The sequence below is a fragment of the Lampetra fluviatilis genome, chromosome 15, assembly GCF_964198595.1.
Source record: "Lampetra fluviatilis chromosome 15, kcLamFluv1.1, whole genome shotgun sequence".
NCBI lineage: Eukaryota > Metazoa > Chordata > Hyperoartia > Petromyzontiformes > Petromyzontidae > Lampetra > Lampetra fluviatilis.
Window position 1 is genome coordinate 11,604,270 of NC_136289.1, and position 26,106 is coordinate 11,630,375.

The window sequence follows — 26,106 nt, forward strand, 5'->3', positions numbered from 1 at the left end:
GCTGCTGGTTCATTCTTTTGGAGCGACAGTTGAACCAATGGGAAAGTTTCTTCAAATCGTCGCCATCTGTCCACCCAGCAGCATAAACGGATACACCACACAGTTGATTGGCAGGCCGCACGGTGGTGGGGTCAAGTGTGGGTACCACCTCGTTTCAAGGCGTCTGGCCAGCGTCGTAGAAGAGTTGGACAAATATCCTCCTCAGGGGCCCTCACCAGAGCTTCCTTGAGCAGTGGCGTGTGCAATAAATTGGAGGGCTGCATGTTTGCCTTATTCACACAAAGGAGTGGAATATACTGAATATTTCATGGGCGTGTATCAATTTGCACTCCTCACAAATTGATAACTTGTTACAATTTTTGGCTGTTGAGGCTCTTAAAAATTAAAACTGTAGAAGCTCTTAAAACTATAGCTCAATTTGTTATTAAACCTGTTTCTATATATCCCCCGAGCATGAAGGGGTGGAGTGGTAGCGCAGCGATTAGCACACTGCGCTACTAAGCTGGTGGTCGAAGTTTGATTCCAGGCCACGACGAATATTGGCGGTGAGTGAAATCTGAAACAACGTGCACTGACCACCAAAGTGAAGTATGGTCAAAAACAACCTACATGTATCCAGCAGTGCATTGAGAAAGGTCTGTAAACATCCGTATAATGCATCAAATACCGACAATTCAGTAAGAAGACCCCGTTGTTAACAAGTGTAAACCACAAGGACACAGAGGTATTAATTACCGTAACATTTGGGAAATTGTTATGAAGAAATAGGCCTACACAAGGGTCAGTGTTAAGGAATAAAACATGTCAAAACCTTTTGTGCGTTGGTTGTAATTAAATAATGGAAAGTGCCTGCATGGAATATGCTGTAAGCTGTAGCATGCTATTGGTTATCTGCATTAGGCTTGTCTGCTGAAAGAGGGTCAAGGGATATGTGAGTGCCTTTAATGGATTATGGGTTGTTGTTTTTTTTTGACTGAGTTCTGCTTGCGTATGTGTGAAAAGGTTAGGGGTGACGTGAGATGACTGAGAATGGAAGGTGCCCTCCCATGGCAGCTGTCGGTCAGCATGGCGGGGCGAAAGGATGATAAATGACACGTGAGAGAAATTTACAAGCGGTTGAGGAGAGAGCGAGCGACTATTAGGCCGTTTCGTGTGCTTATGAAATATTGAAATAAGTATTAGGGGAAGTTTCCATTGATTTACGAAGTTACGTAAGAAAGCATGCAAAACGTAACAGCAATTGATATTGACAACACTGTCATGCACTGAGAGAATTAATCGCGTGAGTAGGTTGGGAAGCTGTAAATCACAATGGCATTCAGGTTTTGTGCATTAAAACATGTGTGTATAAATAAAATAATAATGTATCAGTCTCTATTGCAGTTGGTCAAGGCCAGGTAAAGTGCAACAACTTTGTTGAAGCGAACTAAAGATAAAAATAAACGCGCAAAAATTTCCGAATCAGAGTTTTAAAACGAAATAGGTTTTTGTTTTTCATCTGCAATAAATCTACAGATTAATTAATATATCGATAGAATGTCAGCAATCACGGTACAAAACCACGGCAAGCCATGGGATGAATTTACTCCCAGACTGCCAACGATTGAAAGCTCAACACCTTGGCTCTTGTTTTCAGATCTACATTCATATGTGCAATGCACACTCTGAAAGGAAGAGAACATATAATTCTGAATATGAAAACAACAAGATAAAGTGCTCCCGATAAATTACGCCTAACGCCTTTTGTTCGTAAAAATGTCAGAATATCTCCCAGATAACAATAATACAAACAAATTGGGCAATTACCCTTTTCCACAAATAGGGTTTAATAAAATTAGATGATATTTTCCCAGGAAGCATGCTATCCTGCCCTATGTCACTGTTTTCTAGTTTCTAAGAGAGAAATAATTTTTATTTTTAAAGCTCCTTGGAATAACTCATCTCTGCCAAGGTAATTGAGAGATGAGAAACGTTTGTTAACACATAATTATGTTAAATGTAATCTCCAGGGAAAAATTATATAACATGGTCCAACATTTTTCTTGCATTTCAACATTCCGATTTTGTTGAAAAACCAAATCAATTGGAATATTTGTACACGTGACAAATAATTGTATTGGCCCCGTCGGGTGGTGGAGGGTTATAGTACAACAAATAAATGCACATACACTTATACAATCTTGATCATTGTTTTTTTACCCTTTTATCTGGCAACAAGGAGTCATGTTTGCATTGACCACAATACCTGCGGTCGGAATACAAACAAAAAACACAACTCTGATAATGTATGCACTGTCTTTGAAATTGATTGGTCCACACCCGAGACAGCTTTTCTTAGAACCTAGTCTCACATGGTGTTGGACCAGATGGCGCCAAAAGGCGTGTTGGACCAGATGAGCCTAGTCTCACATGGTGTTGGACCAGATGACACCTTTTGGCGGCGACGACTTTTTTGGCGGTGACACCTTTTGGCGTCATCTGGTCCAACACGCCTTTAGTCCAACACCATGTGAGACTAGGCTCTAAGAAAAGCTGTCTCGCGTGTGGACCAATCAATTTTAAGGACGGTGCATACATTATCAGAGTTGTGTTTTTTGTTTGCATTCCGACCGCAGGTATTGTGGTCAATGCAAACATGACTCCTTGTAAAAACGATGTCAGTTTTGTTACCAGATAAAAGGGTAAAAAAACAATTATCATATTTTGCTACTGGCAAAGGAGGTTGCAATGGTACACAGTCTTGATTGGATGTAAATAATGATCTCTCACTTTAACGGGCAGATCGCCAATGTTTTTGTAGCCTTCCTGCTCCTCTGCTGTAGAGGGTGTATAAACAAAAATGTTTTGACACTTCTGAGAATTTGCAACAATACCACAAGAAATGTGCCTCCTCCGGGCTCTGGAGACCACCTGAAGAAGATTTCAGGTATGTGTTGACAATGATGGCGAAAATGTGGAGACTCTTTGACTTTTTCAAGCTGTTAACATTCATTTGTTGTCATGTTACAGTGTATTATCCGTTATTTTTTCCATTAAAAACGATAGTCGCATATAAGTTTCGATTTAAAGCTTTCGTGACTGCAGGGATTCATATTCTTGGTTCTTTCGGTAAAGTCACGTAGAAGGGAAATAATAAAGTAATAAAAAGAAAACATAATAATATAAAATTCTCACGACGTTTTGGCCACAACGCAAGCAGCCGTCCTCAGGTGAAGAACAGGTCTGTCGGAAAGAAAAAATTCTCACGTCGTGAGAAATTTATTTTATTATGTTTTATTTTTTATTGAATTTTTACTTTATTATTTCCCTTCTACGTGACTTTACCGATAGAACCAAAAATATCGCATATAAGTGTTAAAATTTTTTTAAGCACCCTGTACTTGTGTGTCATTCAATCTGCTCCATTTTACTATGCTGCTGCGCACTAGAGAGACAGTTTTGATTTAAAATTCAGCTTAGTGTTCTCAGGTCTGTATGGAGTACCCTTTAAATACCTCCTCAAACTTAACCTTTTGTTGAGTACTGCTGCAACTTAGACTTCACCTTCTCACATAGGTGGCGATGTTGCTCTGAGGTCATAACACTAAGCTGTCACTTAAACAAAAACTAAACGAAAAACTCTATTTTTTTTATTTTACCAGGTAAGGCCCACTGAGCTATATCGCTCTCTTTCAGAAGCGACTCGGCTATTACAAATGATAGCCTGTAAGCTAAGTTCTGAAAAATATCATCGACTTGCGGTTGGCATTAGCCATGGTAAAGAAAGCTCTACACGAGCTGCTTAATTCGTACCTTTTAAAGGAAAACACATTCTGTGCTTCTAATTCAGACATGCCAAATTCACACAATAGCTGAATTTCACACCCACGAAATGAAGGATTAAACCGAGGATGAAAATGACATCCATTGTGTACAAAAAAAAGGAATACGCAAATTGATTTCGTAACATGTTATATATTTGAAGAACATAAAATGCAACTTGTTCTCATTTATCCTCTATCACTTCTCCCTTTTTTTGTAAGCATGTGAAATGTTCAACGTTACCACTGCGCTAATTCCAATTTCTAGGATTGCGATTGGTAATATATATCAGTTGCAGGGACCGGAGGCTATGTCCCCAATATTTAATTTTACCGCTAACCACTCCCTCCCTGATCCACCTCCTACGACACCCCAAACACAATTGTCAAACGACTGGGGGCCGATGAAAATAAATGGTACCTACCCATCTACACCGTACCTCATGAAAGCAAAACTAATTTTAAAGAACTCCCCAATCGCACGTTCTGGATTTTCTGGATATATCGCACGTGCAGATTGTGCATACAGCGATGCCGTTACAATTAGTGATAAAGAGAGATGAACGCATCTTTAGGAATTACCACCCTATCTGATACTCATTGAAACAAATTAAACACTTCATTTGGCAACCTTCTTCCCTGCAACACATTGTCTCTCAAGTATCATTGCTTTAATGTGCTGATGTTTCAAATATTATTAATCCCTTATTATGAATATCCCTGTCCTGTTATTGAATTGCTTTCTAATTTTCATATCCTCACTATGAGAATATCCACACATTTAAAATACTGCAGTAATGTTCCATTAATTTTCTTGATATGCTATAGGGAAATTTTCATAAATTAGCGATTATCTTTTTCATTCAATAATAATAAGCATGTGAAACATTTGAGGAGCAGGGAAAAAAACACATTATTGAGGATTCCAATGAGGCAATTATCTAAGAATAGTTTTTCGTTAAAATTTGATGTGGACATTATATGAATTGTTCGTAATATAGCTCAGATGTTAATGTTTAAGAACTACCGTGAAATAACGGTGGATTAGTAACATGGCAAGATTGTGAAAGGTGGTGGCAGCAATGAGCAAAAAAAAAAGGCCAAAAATGTTTTTACTGTAATTCCAATTTCTCCTCTTTAACCCATTATTTCACCCGGTATTTCATCATCATCATGATTAACCATGGTACATTCACTGTTGGATGAAGGTCTCGCCAAACTGCCACCACCTTTTGCAATCCTACAATGTAGCTAATCCGCCGCATCCAGCAGTAGATGGACCATGGTTAACGATGATGAAGAAATACCGGGTGAAATAATGGGTTAGAGGTGAACTTGGAATTACAGTAAAAACACATTTGGCCATTTTTTGTTGTTGCTCATTGCTGTGAAAGCCAACCCCTTGGGGGTGCTATGCCAGCCGTTGTACACAGTTTTTCACCACATATTCCCACACATTGGATAAAAATAATAACTTAGTCTATAATGACTGACCTTCCAGGCTGTAATTACTCCAGGTCCAAAGGACATTTTCCCTCTCGAGCTAGTCACGTGCTTCTGAATAATGCGGCGTTAATATTTATCTCAATAATGATGCACTAGATTCAGAATTCGTAAAACTAATGTTGCAGTTTAGAAAAAAATATTTCAAAATTATATTGTCCACATTCCGTTGTAACCCCCCCGACTCCCCCATAACAGCTCAATACAGCAATTGTATATTTCATGGTGTAAAAGCTGTCAAAAGTTTTTCTGTCGAAGAAAACTTTTTTAATATTCTTTTCCCAAAAGAAAGCAATTACAAAGCACACGTAACTAGAACATATCATATTTAATGTACTATATACCCAACTTTTACCTTTTAAACCAGTTCTGTGTTCATGGCTAACTCAAACGTCTCGGATATAATGGAGAACATTGAGTGTATACGAGATCAGAAACACTGCCTTATAAGGCATAATATGTGTTTGTACAAGATATTTAAAATGCTGCCACGATGTAACGGTGAGCACACTCGACGTGCAAATCTGAAGGTTACCGGTTCGATTTCATCTCTCGGTGCAGAAGTTAAAACATTGGGCAAGTTTCTTGAGGCCCCAATACAAGGAGCATCGTTGATTCTATGTTGATGCATTGTGAGCCCCATTTAGAACATCGCTTCTCTTGTATCCAAACTCACCTCGTGCCAGAGGTCGCAACCGGGTACCCGATACCCGTACCCTACCCGATACCCAGCTACCCGTACCCGTACGGGTAGGGTACGGGTACGGCCGGGTACGGGTACCCGTTTGCGACCCTTGTGCGGCCGGGTACGGGTAAGGAATCAAAACCCTTTTGCGACCTCTGCCTCGTGCTATTCCACAATTCTCTCTCTCTCTCTCTGAGCTGTAAAGGCATGCATTCGCGTGTCAGTGGATAAAACCACGATTTGATTTTATGGTGCAAATCGCCACAAAGCGCAAATACCCACGCGTGTCAAGTTTATTCTGTTTAACCACAAGTCGAGAGACCTGGATCAGTCTCGTTTGCAAGCGTGACCCGAGTCAACAGCATGACAAAAGTAAAAAAAGAAACAATATTTTTTACAAACTTGAGTAGAAGCTTTCGTGACTGCAGGAATTACTCGTTGGTTCTTTCGGTAAAGTCACGTATAAATACAATTTAACAAATAATATAATACGACGTTTCTATTGCAACACAAGCAACCGTCATCAGGTATGAATGAATGAGAAAACAAACCTAGTAAACTTAGAAATGTAATGCAACGCAACACAGAGAGTCGGCTAACACAACAGTTAACGCTTTACCTGGTTGATTACGTTCTTCCAAAGATTGCTAAATTTGAGAGAGAGACATACACAGACACGGAGACACATAGAGAGACACACAAGCAGAGAAACAGAGAAACACGTGATGTGTGTCTCTGTGTGTGTCTCTCTCTCTGTGTTTCTCTCTCTGCTTGTGTGTCTCTCTATGTATCTCCGTGGCTGTGTTTGTCTCTCTCTCAAATTTAGCAATTTTTGTAAGAACGTAATCAACCAGGTAAAGTGTTAACTGTTGTGTTAGCCGACTCTCTGTGTTGCGTTGCATTACATTTCTAAGTTTACTTGGTTTGTTTTCTCATTCGTTCATACCTGATGACGGTTGCTTGTGTCGCAATCGAAACGTCGTATTATATAATTTATTTTCTTTTCTTTCTACGTGACTTTACCGAAAAAACCAAAGAGTAATATTTTTACATTCCTACATTTCTGCACCACCCTTCCTAGAGAGGCTTGACCGCTGAGAGAGCAGGGGCTCGCGAGGCGTGATGGTGTGTCATTTATATGCACTCTCTAAGGAATTAGCCTGGCGGTGGTGGCTCTGCACGTGGTCTGAGATCCAGCACTGTGGAGGCAGCGATGGTTGGTGGTGCTGAGGTGCCATACTTTGTGTCACCAGGAGAAGGCGGCACAGCAAATGGACTATTCGCCAATTGCGTCCATGTGTTCAGGGATATAGCGTTTCCCCCTCACATTCTTGGGTTTTCTCTGTGTGTTTTGGTTTCCACATGCACGTATAAACGCTCATTAATTGTCTGAAAACGTCTTAAAATAAAAAATAAAACACAATGCAGGACCCTTCCTGAAAAAGTAATACGAATCATTGCAGCTTCCTGGATGATTAATTAGTATCATTATTTCTACGTCATTAAAATTATACAATTGTGATCAGCGATGATAATAATTGAATAAAAGTTTGCATTTATTCCATTCATGTAAGTAATCCAATGCTAATACATATGAGTATAATATAATGTATAATACAGTACAATGCATGCATATTACATTATGCAATATGTGTATAGTATAACAAATGTATACTGTGCTGGACTATAATGCAATGTACACTATATGTAATACAATGAATATAGTACATAATTCAACGTAATATATGTCGAATATAACGTAACGCATGAGTGTATGTATAATGCATTATATAAGGACTCTGCTAATAATTCTGTTGTAGTAGTAATAATAGCAATTCATGTAATATTATATTAAATATATAATGGAGTGGCAGGCAAGGATTGGAACACACCCGAGAATACGTTGACCGAGGAGATGGAGACATGAAATCAGTTACCGGGCAGAAGCTGGGTGGATTGTTACATTGCCAGATGGTGATAGGTGAGATTGTCTTCATTCAGCAGTGGATTGATCACGGCTGAGCCACAGAATTAATTTAGTTGACGAATGTGAGTCAGCGTGCTGTGGGACGTGGTTGGTGGGGTGGTATGGGGTGCGGTTGATTTTGTGCTGTGTGCAGGCTGCTGCACCCACCATCGTTTATTCCGTACGAGTGCTCGTGCACGCCACTGCACCGCGTGCATCGGCACCGCAAGACAGCGCGTGACACGCCGCTCGCTGCATCTCGCGGGTCAAAATTTGCGCTCGAGTTGGTCGCGACGCTGCTGGGCAGTGGCTGGCGTGGCAAGCCGGGCGCAGTTTAAACACGCAGCAGCATCACGTCACTAGGAGGCACGATGCCCCCTTCAATCTGGGGCTTTAATTACCTTCTCCCACCCCCTGCCCGCCTCTGTCCACACAGCAGTATACATGGGTACACCACCACAGTTCGTCGATTGGGAAGTCCAATGTGGTGGGGTTAAAGTGTGGGTACTCCTGCCTCTTCCAAGGCGTCTGGTACACCGTGGAAGAGTAGGCCAAATACCATCGAGATGGGGAATCTTTAGAGCTCCCCTCTAGTGGAGGCCCTTCCACCAGAAAATAATGACAAGATTGAACCATCATGATATTATGTGTGCCGTCTACCGTGTATGTGATAGGCCGATGTTTCCGGCAGTGTTCCTTATTCAAAGTCGAGAGTGAAGAAATATTGATCGGCAATTTTCACTTTCCACGGTGGTTGGCCACTTCAGACCTTCACCATCCGCTCTATTTGACTCAAGCCCTTGGTGTGATGTCCCGTGTTGATCATGATCAAGAACACACGCCATCAAAGATTCTCGAGGGTTCATAGTACTATGCAATACATCATAATGCGTTTCAACTTAAAGTTGGCATAGTTCGGGCCTTTTCAAAACACTTCGATTCTCCAGCCTCCCTCCTCCATCATATAACACTTTGTGGTGAAGCTGGTTTGAGTCAATGAACTTTAAAAGAGAGAAGGCATAAAAAAAAGAGATAAACTGCCACAGCGGATGAAATGGCTTTGCTGTCAGGGCCACAGATTCCCATTAAATTGAGACTACGGAGTAGAGGCTTGACTGGGTCTCGTGGTTGATTTTTTAAGTGCGCATCAGTATATTTCCTCCTGCACGGCGCAAACACATTAACACACTCTCACATGCATGCATGCACAAACATGCCGAGTAAAGTTCACTGTTCATCAATATGCAATGTAATAATCTAGCAGATGCGCTGAGCTATTACATCACAGGATCGCGCGAGTTCGAGGCGGAGGTTTGAGGAGGCCTTCATCCAGCAGTGGATTAGCCATGCTTGTTTCTAAAACTCGCCGCACGCATATTTGTACACAGGCTAGCAGTAACACACACGTGCAAAATGCAGTCGCATTGTAGAACGTCAATGTACGCATTGTATATTCTCTTATGAACAAGGATATCCTGAATATGTTTTGGAATGTGTTTTTGCATGCATTGTTTTTATAAGCGAGATTCATCAGTGTACCAGACTGTTGTTTGTCACAACTTGTATTGGAAATGCATATGTTGAACCGTATTATTATTACTATATATAGACAAATACGTTCCTGCCATTCCTAATCCACCAATGGATAGAGTTCTCCCCATGCCCTGTTGGTCATGTGGTGTTTATACCACCACGCTCGTCACTGGTCAGTGAGGTTTGGTTGTAGGGGGAAGGACAGAACCGCTTATGACACTACTCCCCCACTGATGTTCGCTGTGACCGATAATAATTATCAAAGTCAGCTCTCCGGGTTCAAAGCGCATGGCACCTCCGATTAGCACGGTTGGCTACATATGGTGCAAAGTAAGCTCAATGTGCATAGATCGCGCTCACGGCTGTAGCATCGTCCTGTTATGTGGTTTTGTTGTCTGTATTGTGCGTTCGTTTGGGTACATGCGCTTTTGGGATTAATTGTAATTCTTCTTCATTGAACGTTCATATATTGTTTCGTGAGATGTGATGCCTTCGTTTGGGTCACACGAAGAGATCAATTTTTTAGGATTAGAAACAAAAGCGTGTGGACATTATAGCTTCTGGAAAACAATGATGAGCGTAGCCTTCACATGTATCCGCAAAGTGGCGTGCACACACACACACCCATTAAACAAATATTGTGTATGGCAACATTGAATATGAATGCTTCCAGCAGGCATCAAGCGAAGTTTCCACGTAATGGATTGGGGGGGAAAAAAAACCCAAAGTCAATAAAATCATAAAACTGTCACGCAGAGCATTCACAAGGACCGCACTGCAGGTACACTTAAACATTAAGTCCCCGACAAGAAGCGAGATGCACAGAAACTAGAATGAATCTCATTGCTCAGATTTACCACCTTGTTAACGCCCTAAATCCACGATTCTGCTGTACGAGGCAGCCATTAAACAGCATTTAAACACCATTAGTGTGAGCGACTGGCCGTTCATCCCGTGATTATAAGGCCAAAGCCATTGCTGAGCCAGTGGCACGATCAATACATCGACAAGAGCCCCGTTCCAATACACACGTACAACACTCTGACCGCCATAAAGCTGGTTTATTGTAGGATGCGTCACGAAAGCTATGCGCATTCATAAACTTTCAGACCGGACGAGCGCGAGTTTCTGTGGCACGCTCGACTGCTTCGAACGAATGCGTGGAACTACTTTTTGTTCGAAATAATCATTTACAGCTCTATCCACTGCTGGTCGGTGAGTGTTGGTGAAGCGGCTGCTCAGGGCCGGTTCAGAGGTCGCTCACCGTCGATGTTTGGCCATGGCTGAGCAGTTGAACTCAGGCGACAGGGCTCATCGTACAGCGAATTAACCACTCCGCCATCATTGCGCATTCAAAAACTGTTCCACTGGTGGACAAAGTGAGCCTTGGGCTGAGACATGACCATTCACCCCCCCCCCCCCCCCCCGGTAAAACGTGGAACTCCTTTTGTTACGCGTGCAGAAATGCATTCATGAAATCCTCGCATTGTTTTATTTATTTTCCCCGAACGCAACTGAAAGCATCAATAGGAACGAAAGTCATTCTCTTGGACTAATTTAATTTGAGATGCTGAAAATGTGCAGCTCTGTGCCTTTCAGTCACTAAGTTTTGGGAGCCAGGAGCAGGTGACTTCAAAAGGCCATTGAAGAGGAACAAGGAGGCAAGCTTACAAAGACAAGGCCCCCGCACACACAAAAATGCAGATAACTAGATTACGTAGTGAGCACGGTGAAGACCCAGACTAAATGACCTCAAATGGGCGCTTGGGCTAAATAAGCTTCAATAACAGTGTGGATTTGAAAGGATAGAGCTGGAGCCGGCTGGTAACTACCCCTGCTGGTCTTTTCAAGAAGAGTATTGAACCATGCTTAATCTGCTTTCACTCTGCCAGCAAATACGTCCCATTGATTTCTGTCAGGCTGCAACCGTTTTTCATAAGAATTGATTTGATCGCCATTTGTGGCTCCATTGCTGGATGCTCAGGCTTGGCGATACTGAATTGTTGGATTGTCAGTTCACCGGATCACGGCAATGAAAAAAGAAGACCTCCATAAAGCTTATGCATTGTAATATATGTGTGTGTGGGCTTCGAAAACAAATATGGGCCAGCATGTAAACTCTCACAAAACATGACCTATATTTATGATGAGAAATAATGAACAAGATTAAAAAAACAAATGCCACAGCTACACTGAGATTGCGTGAAGAAATTAATCATATAAATATCAGAGGGAGAGTTGGACAAGGAGACTCATTTTTTTGACAAAATGATTCAAAGCGCCAATAACAATCTGGAAACTGCACTGGAGCAAAAACGGTGCAACCGTAAATGAAGAAAATATTAACCATCGAAGAGTTTCCTGAAGAGAGTCATCATAACAACAAATGGAAACGAACGGACATTTTTGAAGAAAATGAAGAAAACGTAGATGGAGAAGGCTCCCAGGCGTGGCTCAAGATAGGCAAGGGTAGCAAAAGTCACGTACAAGTTCACGAAGCAAGAGAAGATATCTGTTGGAGGAACAAAATGGGAAAACACGTGAGAGTGTGTATACCTAAGTCGGTTATTGAAGGTGGACCTGGATCAATTTTATTAAATAAATATGTGGATGACAGCAGCTTGCATTGGAAATGTACTTTATACAGTAATGAAAAGCAATGTACCAATGTGATTAAAGAGTAAGGTTTTCAATCGGTGCAATGTTACCTGCAATGACATATGGATCAGAAACATTAATATTAACGAGTTAAATTGAACAAAGGTGGATGCTTGGAATTATTTGAGATGGACACAAAATAGGGACACGTGTGATCAGCGGACATGCAAAAGTTAGAGAAGCAATATTTACTTTGAGAAAATTCAGTAGGGCTTGGAGAGTATGTTTTATTCATTGTAAGAGAAAATGGCTGCTATTCGAGTCGTAAAATGGACTGGCAGCCAAAGGAGAAAACATGCCGGAGAGATGAATTCAACTCATGTGCCGCAGCTCAGTGGATTGTTGCATCTTCAGACCAAGATAAACACTCTTTGGTTCTTTCGGTAAAGTCACGTAGGTACAAAAAAAATAAATGAAATCACTGCGTTTCAATTGCAACACAAGCAATCATCATCAGGTGGGAAAACCACAGCAAGAACATGTTTTGCTGAAGTGGGAGTATATGGGGAAGGCTCTCAAGTGTGGCTCAAGATAGACAAGGGAAAACTAATTATTGCCGTGGTTTTCCCACCTGATGATTGCTTGTGTTACAATCGAAACGTCGTGATTTAATTTATTTTATTTTATACCTACGTGACTTTACCGAAAGAACCAAAGAGTATGGATCCCTGCAGTCACGAAAACTTAAAACCAAGAGAAATGTTGTCCTTCACCGACAAGTAGACAGGCCAAAGCTGATTCTAAATTTGAAGCTTTCGTGACTGCAGGGATTCATATTCTTAGGTTTTTTCGGTAAAGTCACGTAAGTAAAAAAGTATAATTAAAATTTATAAAAGTAAAATAAAATAAAAATGACGACGTTTCGGAGGTAACACAAGCTTCTGTCTTCAGGTGGAACCGTCACAGCACGCTTGCTGTATCAAGTAAATTTACCTACGTGACTTTACCGAAAAAACCTAAGAATAGGCCAAAGCTGGTCACACCAGCTGGTGGCCTGAGCTCACCACACGGCATAAAACCAACAATCACAAGTTAGTCACGGATGCTGCCGTTTTCAATGTAAAATGGACTAAATGGCACCCACTTTGAACAGAATAAGAATAGGCTTGGGATGATCAAACTGACCAATGCTATGTACACGAAAAATATCAGCCGGCGATTTACCTATAAAAACAAAATAACAGCCACTTCAGCCTCGTTGAGTGGTTTTTATTTCTAGTGCTTTCACACCACCCGTACAATTGCAAATTACTTTGCTCAATGCGGTCTATAAAATAAGCACATTTTCTGCACCCAATTTATTTCTGAGTTGATCAGGCATGAGGTACTGGACTCTTAAATTATGCCCCTGTAGCAACAGTATTGAGGGAACATAAAACACAGAAGCATCTAAGATGGTATTGTCCACCTCGTAAAAATATATCCTTCATATCAGAGCTCTGAAGCCACCATAGCTTGAGTTGGCACTGATGCTACGACGTTGACGAATACAGAATTCTGTAAAACATTGGTAATAATAGCAGGGGGTGGGACTCGGGATTTAACACAATTGAAATGGAAACTATAGAGTACTAGCCTTTTGCCCGTCCAAGGACGGGTGTATTGCAGTAAATCTGAAACTTGCAAGCGAAATAAGATCGCGACGTGATATTCATTGCATCCATTCGTGTGCAATTTGTGAGGGCGCGGTGACACAGACCTATTTGATTAAAAGGTTATAATCCCTTGTTCATCATGACGTCCTTTTTACTTCGATGTCTCAACAGCGTTACGGAGATCGCGTGACGTGAGGGTTCTGCCTTTGTAGTGAGGGTTGTAAGTTGACGCCGAGGAGGGGGGAGGAGGCGCCTTGCCCCCCTCCATGTGGAGTGACGTCACCCGCTAATTGTTTTGAATGGGGGGCGTGGTGTCCATTTGGAGGATGTCACCTGTTCATGATTATCGATGAGGGGGGCTGTTCGATGTGGAGTGACGTCACCTGCTCATGATTATTAATGAGGGGGGGGGGTCCATGTTGAGGACGTAACCTGTTCATGATTTTTAAAGAGGGGGGCTGTTCGATGTGGAGTGACGTCACTTGCGCATGATTATTCGTGAGGGGGGGGGGAGTACTCCATATTGAGTGACGTCACCGGCTTATGATTATTAATGAGGGGTGGGGGGTGCCCATTTGGAGGACGTCACCTGCTCATGAATATTAATGAGGGGGGCTGGTCGATGTGGAGTGACGTCACGAGCGTTAAGGACAGACATTCCTGGGTGATGATAGTAGGTTTCATGAGTTTTGGTGCTCCGCTGTATTTCAAAGAGATGCACTGGGTCCACGTGTGACATTATTACAGTACACGGGGCTTATTTATTGCGTCGCTTCTGGAGTTGAGAAGTGCCAACTCGATCGATGAGTGCCCTTTTTGCAGGGTCACATGTGTCTGTGAAATGCAAGCGTTTGAGAAATAGGGGTGAGCTGTCACAGGGGTTGACCGAGGCGCTTGGCCAAAGCTTAAGAATTTCGAACCAATTAGTAAATTAGCAGTTTAATGGAAAACTGTTAAACTCTTCATAAAACGTCCACCCACATCAAAGAACTAGTGTAATTATCAAGTTGCGTGGGCTGAGATTGTGAAATGATTTTTGTTACATTTTTGATGGGGTCGCGTGTGTTTTGGGTTTCACGGGTGACGCTTGCTGTTAATTGCAGATTTGCATGTTGCACAGATCAGCAATCATGTGCAACGAGAGACCCATAGCAATTAGTTGATTTTCAATGTATTTGGCTAACGGATTGTAAAAAAGGAGTGACGCTTTCAAAAATTGTATATTATTTATATATCATTAATTTTTACCCACATTTTTTCCACAATACAAGCTAATGTTATTCTCAGTCTCAATCCTTACTTCGAAGTGTTTTGATGATTAGTAAAACAAACTTAAACATTAGACGTGTTCCAGCCACAGAGGTTACATTTTACTACAAGGTCACAATAATTTGACGCTGATTTTAAGATCTATAAGTTCCGCAATGCAAAGCCAGAAAATGGAAAATACATTTCAAATAAATTCAAGGTATTACTCATGTCTGAAAGTTTGTAAAAATTTCAAGCACTTTCTCATACATAACGATATAAAACAATGCACAGGCACGATATTCAATGGTGTGTTTTTTTTACAAGATCATGAGATATGGGGAGAATATATTATCATAAAGTACATGCAGAGTTCAGAAAGAGAGAGATTAAAGCAGTATTTTTTTCCATCCCTTTGACTCTGTGAGTTTAAGAGACTGACAGATGCCATAGATAGGAGGGCATCCACTTTACAGGAAAGATTTCACACTCTGTTTAACACCAGACAAGGCCCTCGGTGATGTGACATTTCCAAAGGGCAAATGCAGAGATTTCTTCTGCCCTTTCCGTATCATTCTATTGAGACGGCAGTTCTTGTGCACGTGCAGGTTTAAATGTTGTAGCATTCTTTTCAGGAAGTGAGGGGGGTAGAGTACCTGTCAGGTCAAAGATACCTGCCGAATTGTCTCCCTGGATTAATTCAAAACATGCTAGATGTGTGACGTTACAATTGACCCCTACAGGGCGTTAACCTTTGTGAGTTAAGTCCAAGTGACGTTGACTGGCATGCATGAGTCCATTGCCAAACACACACATATGCGCAAAACCAAAAGGAAATCGGTTAAAAGGTGTATACAATGTACCGTATAGTGTTATAACAAATATAGCTTTACATCAATGCTTAAAAACGCATCCGATTGTGTAACTGACCATGTTCTATTTGTGACAACAGCAGCTTGACTGTAACCAACTAAATGTTGATGCTTTTTTAAAGCATAGCTCTGCAAAAAAACCCAGAAATTCTGATAGCAATTAAATTATTCTGGTTCTTGGTGTGACTGAATAGTTTCCATAGTGTCTTCTTCAGTATTGTGGCATTGAGTAGCCTACGCAAACACATTTCAAAATATGTTGTGCGGCTCAGAAAATATTCAAAAGCCCAGGACAAAACATATCCTGGCTTTCTCCAACATAAACGGGATATAAGCAGACCTTTACCAATATTTGAATTACGCGTAAATGCACGGTTAGTAATACAGCAGTAATACTGTGAAAATGAAAAGTATTCTGTGGAAAAAAAAACTTCAGCACAGAATGTTTAGTTGAAGGACGTAACAATGCCGTTCCCATAACTACTATGCCTGCCCTGATTGATTTCATCTATGATTTGTATTTGCTGCTGTAACCCATTCTTTGCAAGGCTGATTTATTTTGTGGGTGCATCATCTAATCTTACACATTGAAAGTTGCATCTTCTGGTAAATGCACACAACCTTCTCAATAGTTTCAAAAGCCACGCCTTATCTTCCATGCCAGTTTACAAGGCAGATTTATTATTTGGTGATCAGACAAGAGCATAACATTTTATACATTGCACAACATACACTTGTACTTTATTTTGTATCCCCCACTCCAAGCATTCTTTATATATTTCACACGGCCATTAAATATAGTTTAGCTTCGGAAAAAAGCTTATCTCTTGGTTGGTTGTGGATCGGAGTCTCTGCGGAAGTGTCTCTTAAAGCTGTGCTATGAATCCTCCTGGCTGCTCATCAATAATAGTTCGATTGCTGCAGCTCCACATTCATTTTTTATACGTCAGCTCACTCACGCACGTACGGGCGAGGAGGGAGGGCAAGCACAAGCACTCGCTCGCCGCATCGCTCGTGTACCCGCCTACTCATCCTCTCTTCCCACAAGCCCCTGCACCTCTCCCCTCCCCCCCCCCTTTTTCTGGAATCCTTCAAAAAAATGTAATCGATGAAACATTTTTATTTCAATTCTGTTGACGGAGATCGGTGCTGCGCCATGGCGTACTTCAGGCCGACACCCCCCTGGGGTTGTCGGGGGCTCGTCAATTTGCCAATGTTAATCGCACAAATCACCATCTAACGATTTCCCTGCACTCACCGCACCTCTTCCATTGCTAAGCCGTCCTCGCAGCCGATGACACTAATTGCACAGTGAAATTAAGATTGATTTGGCTACCCGGATACCAAATCAGTCCCCGCAGGGTTGCAATGTGGCTCTTTTTCGCTAAAAGCGTTTTATCCTCCGAAACCTTGGCCAAGCCGAACCTTGCAAAGCATACTTTCCAGAAACCCACCTCTATCAAGTGCCAAAGCCTCATTTGTCTTGTTGAAATCACCGCTATGGATGCCCGCTAATGTTATGGTTATTTAGGAGTTGACCTCAATTGGCCCCATCAGTCACTCCACTCCCACTGTGTCAGTTTAATATCAATATCTTTCAAGCGTCCCTACAAATATCCTTATGCTGTGGTCTTGCATGCGCTTCTTGCTTTGTACGCTTCCTCGCGGATTTAGAAGAAAAGTACACCGGGTTTCTACGCGTTTGGAATGCGGCAGTACTAATGTGACAATTAGTCTCTTGGCTGCATGAAATTAAGGCATTCCTTTCTGGAACCCCAAATATTTTTGTAATTAACTTCAAAACAAGCCTGGTTAGCGAAAATATTTGTTTTGAATAACAAGCATTGTGGGTTTTTTTTTTTCTGAGCCCATGCATACAATTATTCAGGTTATGATTGAATAAACAGTTGTTTGAGGAGGGGGGGGGGGCGGGGTGAATTTGCATGCACATTTGTTTTTAAACATGTAAATGCGCATAAGATTTGATGGGAAATTTGAGAATGCTTTTTTTTTACATCTGAGACATTATGTAACAACGACAATCACTGCAGGGGAAAATGGGTAGCAGGTGCCACGTGAATTGTGAAAGATTATCGCGGGCGTGAAAGGCAGCAGCGTGTCCTGCAGCAAAGTAAAATGCGCAGCGTAACCGAATATCGAAGTTCCGTGACCACACTCATTTCAGGTGTTTGGGTTTTCCAGCCAATTAGTCTTTCGAGCAAATGAAGCAATTGTTTTCATCTGCCATAGCCGTGAGCACCCCCCCCCCGTCCCACACTTTTAACTCTTCACAAGGGTCGGGATGTTCCAGGGAAACAATGTGGCTCGGCCAGGATATTAAGGCTAACATGACCGAATACCCATTAGTTTCCTATTGCTACTCATGGCCTTGCACATGTATATTAATGCTGATTTATATAAACACCTAATGAAACTGCTGAGGTATAAAATGTAATTATAACTTCGATCGCGTGAAAATAATTAAGTGTTCAGATATTTATTTGTTCCCATTTTCAAAAGCTATCCTTATTTATATTAACAGACAACAATGCTCCCGTTCAGTGAACTGAATTTAACAGTTCAAAGATAATTGCAACACGGTAACATTTCTTTGTGGTAGAGTTTCCACAACAAAATAAAAGATGAATATGCAAATACAAACCAGGGAGAGGTGCAGTCCCATTATTACTTGCCCATGCGTCCATAAAACAGCATTACACCACTGTGGCAGCATTCATGCAATTATATTATTGCCTTACATGATAAATAAAAAAAATCAGTATAAACAACTCTTCTTAAGCAGTGGAAGTTGCTTTGTAACATCCCGTCTCCCCATTTTGCTTCGTTTCGCAAACACGTCATCGCTCTATACCACCAGCTGATTTCCGTCGCCTCAACTCACACTGACGTCGCTTACAGCATCGAACCTTTGCCTCCACGTGCCCTGCAGATTGCTTTCATTTACGTCGTTTCGATATTCGTGGCACCTTTCAGGAACGCATCCCCGAAGTCAACCAGGGTATTACTGTACATATTCGACGCTGAATCATGCACCACCTGTCACACGGGAGTGAGAGCTGCACTTTGTGATCCATACGAGGCACGTTTTCTTCATCCTCTCCTCGTTTCCAACCATATTTCCATCGTTTGCTTCCCTTCTCAGATTCTCATTTACAGCACTATCCTTCCACTCTGAGTTACTTTCCCGTCATTTTGTCTCTCGTGCCCAGAATACGTTATATATATAATAATCCTCACCATCATCTAGTTTTGCTTACTTGCTGTCCTACTTTCATTTACCAATGAATATCCCTTTACTTGTGCAGACACGTTTTTTCTGCCACACAGAGTGCAGATAAGTGCCTAATCGAGCTGCCAGTGTAATGAGCACCAGAATGTCCTCTGGAATTAAGGGACAGGCTATAATTAAGGCCTGGCTGTGGCCACTTTAAGCATGAAGATATATATATTTTTACTTCAGTTTTTCCCTCCCCTGACACAGAATGGGCATGATGGCATTTTGTACAAAATCATTAAAGGTTGACCTTGAGCTAGCCTGCAAAAAAAAGACCACCATCCAGTTATTGAATGGAATGAAAGCTGTTTTTGAAAAAATAAAAAAAGATGTCTCGAAATATTTATCTATTTATTTATTATTGTTGTTTGCTGAATTATTGTCTGTGTTTTTTTTTTATAAATATGATGGCGGTTAATGCAAGTTATCCGTTTAATCTAGCCTGAATTTCCCGTCATTAGATTATATTTAAGTCATGGACACAATGGGTCCTAACACATGTAGTTTTGGCCACATTTCCACTTCATTTTGGCAGAATGATGACTATTTTTGTAAAATAAAAATGGCCTCATTACAAGGTAGGAATCCATTGGGGGCCAATTTTGCAACTGCATGATGGCGCAAAGTGTGCAGGGCTGACAGAGTTAGGTGGAACCCAGTTCTTCCAGAAACCTTTCACCATTGGCAGAAAGTTTTTGCTCATGGCTGAATCAAATTCATCAAATATTGTGGGTGAGTCTTCTGAAGGAAGTACCCAGGGGGATATCGTGGCCTATTCTAACCTATCAATGTGACATTTTGACCAGCAATATGCATATATAGAGGTAATGATACCACCTTAAAAGGAAAACATATATAACGGGTGAATGTTCGGGCGATTGCCCTTTTTCATAGCACATGATGAAGAAAGGCGATGAAGAAGCATCATTACTCAACATGTCCACATTTAAATATACATCCTTGTGTAGTGTTGTAAAGGACTGACTTCCAAACTTCTTTATGGCACACACTGTTTATTGTCTTAATACACAGTCCCTATCACACAAAGGGGTATATGGTCCCCTCACCCCACCCGTTACCCTGAGGAGGTACAGCCTCCAGACCTTGTACAGCTCCACACTCACGCTTAGCTCCTATTCTAAGGAGGTACAGCCTCCGGACCTTGCAGGCTATCTAATCTCCCTGCTATCCCAGCGTCCTCTGGCTGGACCTAGGGGATCTCTCCCCGAGCACTGGTTACACTGAGCCCTAGCCCTGATAAGGGCTGGAGGGCTTGGTCCAGGGTCCTAGATGTCTTCGGCCGACTTGGGTCTTCGTGTAGCAGAACTGGCCAAGAGCTCTCAGCGCTCTGGCTTTTATACCTGTTCGTGGCCGGGTTGTCCAATCCCCGGTCACCTTGTGGAACCCTCCGATTGGTCCTTCCCAATCTGGCGTTTGGATCCTACCTCACCCCATTTGACCCTGACCGTTTGATTGAGCGGGAAAACCTTGTTTACGATCCGCTCTCTCACAGCTTGTGAACAGCGAGTAGTTATCACCACTACACTTGTAAAAGGCGGTGTTATTCACGGACGTGTTGAGATTTTCGTTATTTGTGTTTGTGTGCCTCTGTAACAGACCAAGAGCCCAAAATGCGCTCGTGAGTTCTGTAGAGAGCCAAGTGTATATACATATACGTGTGCATATGATTATTGACAGTTTTTGGCATAGCACGGCAGAAACTCGTTATTCGTTTTGCTTCTGTGATAGCACATTCGACATTGTGCCTCTTCGTTAGCAGCGCATGTGAGTGGAATAAAGAGCCACCTCGGCATGCGGCTCGGGAGATGCCGGTTGGCCACCACTGGTCTACTACACGGACCCCCTTGCTGTGCTGCCATTTCCTGAGCACCTCCTGGGCCTACAATTTGGCATTGGGGGGATCACCTCGAGATTAGCGAAGTGGCTCACCTAGAGATTGTGGTGTTGGTGGATCACAGAGATTGAGATTTGGGGATCCCATAGAGATTAGTGGTGGTGGATTTTTCCCAAAATAGTCTTGAGATACATGATCATTATCATCATCGCCGGCATTACTTGTGCACGAAGCCATACAATATACAAAACAAACGCCGACATCTACATGCATTTTGAGTAATGCCTTTTTCTTGGATATTTAGCGCCTCGTGAAATTTCTGGAAATAAATTTGTACACGAATTTACTCCACAGCATGGTTACATGCATTGTAACCTTAATTAAAGGTGAGATGCAAACAATATCAAATGCATCAAATATTTCCAAGATATTTAGTGCAATGTAATATTGTTTTAGTTATTAACACTCTAATCGGTTTAACAACACCCAACGCGATGTTTTAAAGGGTTATAATCACACCAAACGAGTTGCCAATGTGAAAATAGAATTACAATGTTACCAACGTGCAATCTAATAAAAAAACGTGAATGTTATTGTTTCCAACCATCAACCATATGTCAATGTGTACCTATAGGGAAAATTAAGAGCATTAGCTTCATTTTACTTTTCAATTATAATTTTTTTTATAAAAAACATAAAGAAATGCAGTTCAATAGAGTGCTTCGCAAAGTAAAAGTACATGCAGCGCTTGTGTTCGCATCATAAAAATGGACTTGTCCTTCTCTTTAGAGTGATGGATATGTTCCAACTGTTTGCTCAATTTCAACATCCCATGACATTTTCCAGTCGGACATTGTGTTACTGCTGGGTTCACGGGAAAAATAACCATCTTCTGTCATACACCGCCCACCATTTTGCCTAATCTCAGAAGGATACGAGACAATTCAAAGTTTTGCGCCAAAGTGAGCAGTAAAAAATTAATTAAACACGTATGCCCGCGTGTAGAAGTGAAGGGAAAAAACGTGCACGCTCATGTACTTAGAGATGTAACCACACCCACACACTCGACAGTGAATCTTGTATGTGTAGAAATAGCCATAAGTGCATACCCATCCATGGATGTTCAAGCGCATGCCTATGTGGGCACATGCTCACTTGAATACACATATATGCGCACGTAACCTCGAATAGGCACTGGTTTCACTTGCATTCCTCATTAAAATCCATTTTTTTATTTGAACAAGCATGTTATCGTCTTCAATTTACAATCGATCTATGAGCATTATGTTGGAATGCACGGCGTACCAAACATGCACAGATAACCAGGGCATTTATAGGTCTACATGGTAATTTCGTGGATAACGCTCACAAGTGTACTCATGCTTCTCATCGCCTCTGTATCCGGCGTGTGCATGTGTGGACTGTGCATTATGTTGCAACTGTGTCACATTTAACGCATTCAGCACTGGTTTAGAATTAGTGTGAAGCAATCTCTGTATCTTTGCCCCGCTAGTCCCTTAAAAGGCCGCTTTTATTTTTGACAGTTTAACTTTTGAAGATGCACACTACCGTAACATCAACCACTGCACACGAAGCAATGCAACCAACTTGGGAACTGTTGCTGACAATACAACTGTCAAGCCTGATAAAGCCACCATCCAAATGTGTTTTTTTTACATTTCCAGCTTTTGCCATGTGTAACGCACCCCATATTTTACTGCCTGCTACGTGCTCCAATTGTCATGGAGTAAATATGCAGTTTCTACAATATTTAGATATTTGGCCAACAGTATGCAAGGCCAGTGATGGGGTTTTTTGGGTTCTCAGATTAAATCATTAATAGGTTTCAAAGCCACCATATTTATATGTACCTGTATTTAATATACCTTTGTAAAAGTGGCTGATAAATCTATTGTATCTATGTGGAATTCTCCTATCATTTGTCCAAGCATACCCCAGCCATTCTGGTCTCCTTCCATACACAAAAATAATGGATGAACTTTGAGATGCAGTTGTACTTGGACGCAATATCAATCCAAATTGTTTTGCACTCTGTTATAAGGCACTGCCCACATATATCAAGCAAGTTTCTTGGAAAAATATTCTTGGAGACAGTAAAACTTTAAAACTTATCGCATCATCAATTCACTTTTAACATCTTGGTTGTATTCCTAGTCCTGTTATTACCATTAGATTTTCCATATCTCCAAATGCCTAGGATAGTTCAGTTGTGAATGTGCTGTGTGTGTGGGGTGGAGCGGCGGCTGCACCATGAACCCGGCAACTTCAGTCTCATTTGTCTGGGCGCCACGGTGGCGAGATGTTAACTTCCTTGCCTGGTATGAAGGAGGTCGTGGGTTCGCAGAAAGAGGGCAGCAAACATGGTTTTCAGTTAAACAAACACAAAAGTCATCTGCAACAATTTTGCGAATCAAAATTAAATAACTAATAGTTCCAAGGACCTAACTTAAATGATGAAGTTAAAACATCTATACAAAGAGAAAGTAACGAAGATGGATTGGGATCAAAATTATGAAATAAACAGGTGAAGATGATAAAGATGAAGTGGTTTAATGTAGCTGAACCTGATACTGAAAATCAATGTACCCAAATAAAACGCTCTCAATCAGTGCACATCACCAGCTTTGACATACAGATTATGAACATGAAACAATGGCAAATAAAGTGGAACAAAAGCCGAAGAAAAGTTATTTTCACCGAGAGACGGGACGAGGAGTGGATACATCAGAGAAATGGGAGTAAGACACATCATACTAACTGATACAAATAAAATAAGCAGTGTTGGGCAGCAAATATTGCGAGAATGATGACTGATGGTACAACAGCCAAAAAAGAGAACGACACAAAGACAAAGATTCCCTGCATAGCCTTAACAGACTGTCGATGCAAGTGCTGTTAGTACTTGCATCAACAGGCTGACATGGCACACGAGGGGGTGGTCGACCAGCACCACGCCCGGCCACCTTTGTCTCCCTATTGGTGAAGCTTAGACACTGAACTCGGTACTCATTTGAGGCTGAGTCGACCTCAGATCAGTTAAAGCGCATTAGTGAGATCAATTATCGAATGGCAGAGCCATGCAAGATAGCGATGCCCTAAACAGGCCTTCATCCAGAAGTGAATAAACCCATGTTTAATTAAGGTGTTAAAAAGACATATCAACACAGCCCAGAATTTATATCTTTATTTATTGACGTTCCTTTAAATACATTTGCTCATTGTATCCGTTAAAAAGGGAAGAATAATAAAAAAGAAAAACGATTGAAAAAAGAACCAAGCACACAACTAATGGGCTATACCAGGGGACCTGCCCACAAGCCATACCCCACAGAGATGGGCCATTAGAGGCCTCCCTTGGGGCAGACGGGTGGGGGGGGGGACCTGCCCCATCTATGGTCAAAGCATTACTGTGGTCGCCACTGCACAACAATACGCGCAGAAGGGCATGTTACACGAAGAAGCACGCAGCTTCTTTGGGGGACCGTGACAAAAGTGTCAATACAAATTGGGGGATGGGGGGGGAGAAAAAAAAAGGAATGGGGCTGTTACAAGTGCTGGTATTTTCTCACAGTGCAGAATACGAGAGAGTTACAGTGAAAGGTAAGTTCATCATTTAGTGATGATGGTGGATTACCATAAGCACATCTCTGCTGCGCACCACGCAAGAACAACTGTCACCTTTAATTGAGTGTGCACCCTCACATATTTGCACGGCATGATAAAATGGGATGTCAGCTTCTTCGTTCGCCTATATATATAAAAAATAAAAGTGCGGTACACGCCGTAGAGACGCACATGCATGTAGCTGTACTATAAATATAAAGCAAATATATATAGAGCCTATCATTCATCATCAACATTTTTATATCCATTCCTGAATGAAGGCCTCTCCATGATAATGCCACTGCCCATGATCCTGTGCAGATGCAATCAATCTCACTCCCACACGTTCCCTGTTTTCATCATACCATCTCCTCTTTAGTCATTTCTTCATGTGTGTTTTCGAGCCTGTCTCATGCTCCATCAATATTTTTTTTTGCCCTTCAGTTGTCATTCCTTCAAGCGACGTCCTATTGAAGTACCACGTGCCCCTTTTTTTGTGTCGTCCACTTAATTGCCAGTAATGTCGCCGGTCCTCGGTCGCCTGTTTAACCCCATGTGTTTTTCTTGTCACTTCTCGTTATATGAAGATAACAGATAAAGGAAATGGTCAGAGAGAGAGAGAGAGAGTCCTTATGTAAACCATTTTGAGACTGTTGAGGTTTTTCCCCAGTAAATAAAGATTTGTTTATAAGCTTATACCTTCACATTTAGATTTTCACTACGTTTATTTTATCGTATTATGCCAACATTGTTGGTATGCAGTTCATAAACCACATTTTAAAACATTGACTAGAACACGTGCAAGAAAAAAACTCAGAATTCAGGAAATCGGTATGCACACATGAATAAATAGATTAATAGATAGAGCTGTATGGTAGCTAAAGTTGCAATCCTGAATTATTGAGGGTTGCCTGTGCTTCCCAAAAAAAAGATTTGTGACCTTTCCATCGCCCCTCAAAGTTAATGTAAAAAAAAGTTTCTTCACAGATACATTCATGGATGGCCAATAAAGAAGTCTAATCCCCAGACAGATGCCTGTGTGCATAAAGCTTTAGGAGTGTGCAACTTTAAATTTGACTGAATACAGTGAAGCACCTTGGCAACAACAACACAAAATGCCAATAGAGCGAAACGGATATGCAGGAGGTAATAAAGGAATCTTGTATGAAATTGGTCCTAAAAGCCTGATTGACGGCATGTGACTTGTGAAAGGAGAATATCTCCCTTCCGCACACATACGCTAAATGTGCGTTTCTCACACTTACAAAACGGAATACATGAGGCTATTTAATATTTACATTTGATAATAATTTGCTGTTTTATTCACATATTTCAGACATAAAAACCAAACGTTCAATATGAAGGGAAACCTCATGCAACTTGAAGCCTTTTGTAAAGCTGTTCTGCCATGTCGAAGGTTCATTTTATAAATTAATACATGAAATGCAAATTATCTGCTCACTATATTGGTG

At 41.4% G+C, this 26,106-nt stretch overlaps 1 long non-coding RNA gene across 1 annotated transcript in view; it reads right to left on the reverse strand.

Moving 5' to 3' along the window:
* Positions 1-23,174: 23,174 nt before the first annotated feature.
* Positions 23,175-26,106, reverse strand: part of LOC144936228 (uncharacterized) — a 178,833-nt gene continuing 175,901 nt past the window's right edge. Inside the window, exon 4 of the long non-coding RNA XR_013637412.1 lies at positions 23,175-23,346. This is a non-coding gene — a long non-coding RNA (uncharacterized LOC144936228). The remainder of the gene's footprint in view (positions 23,347-26,106) is intronic.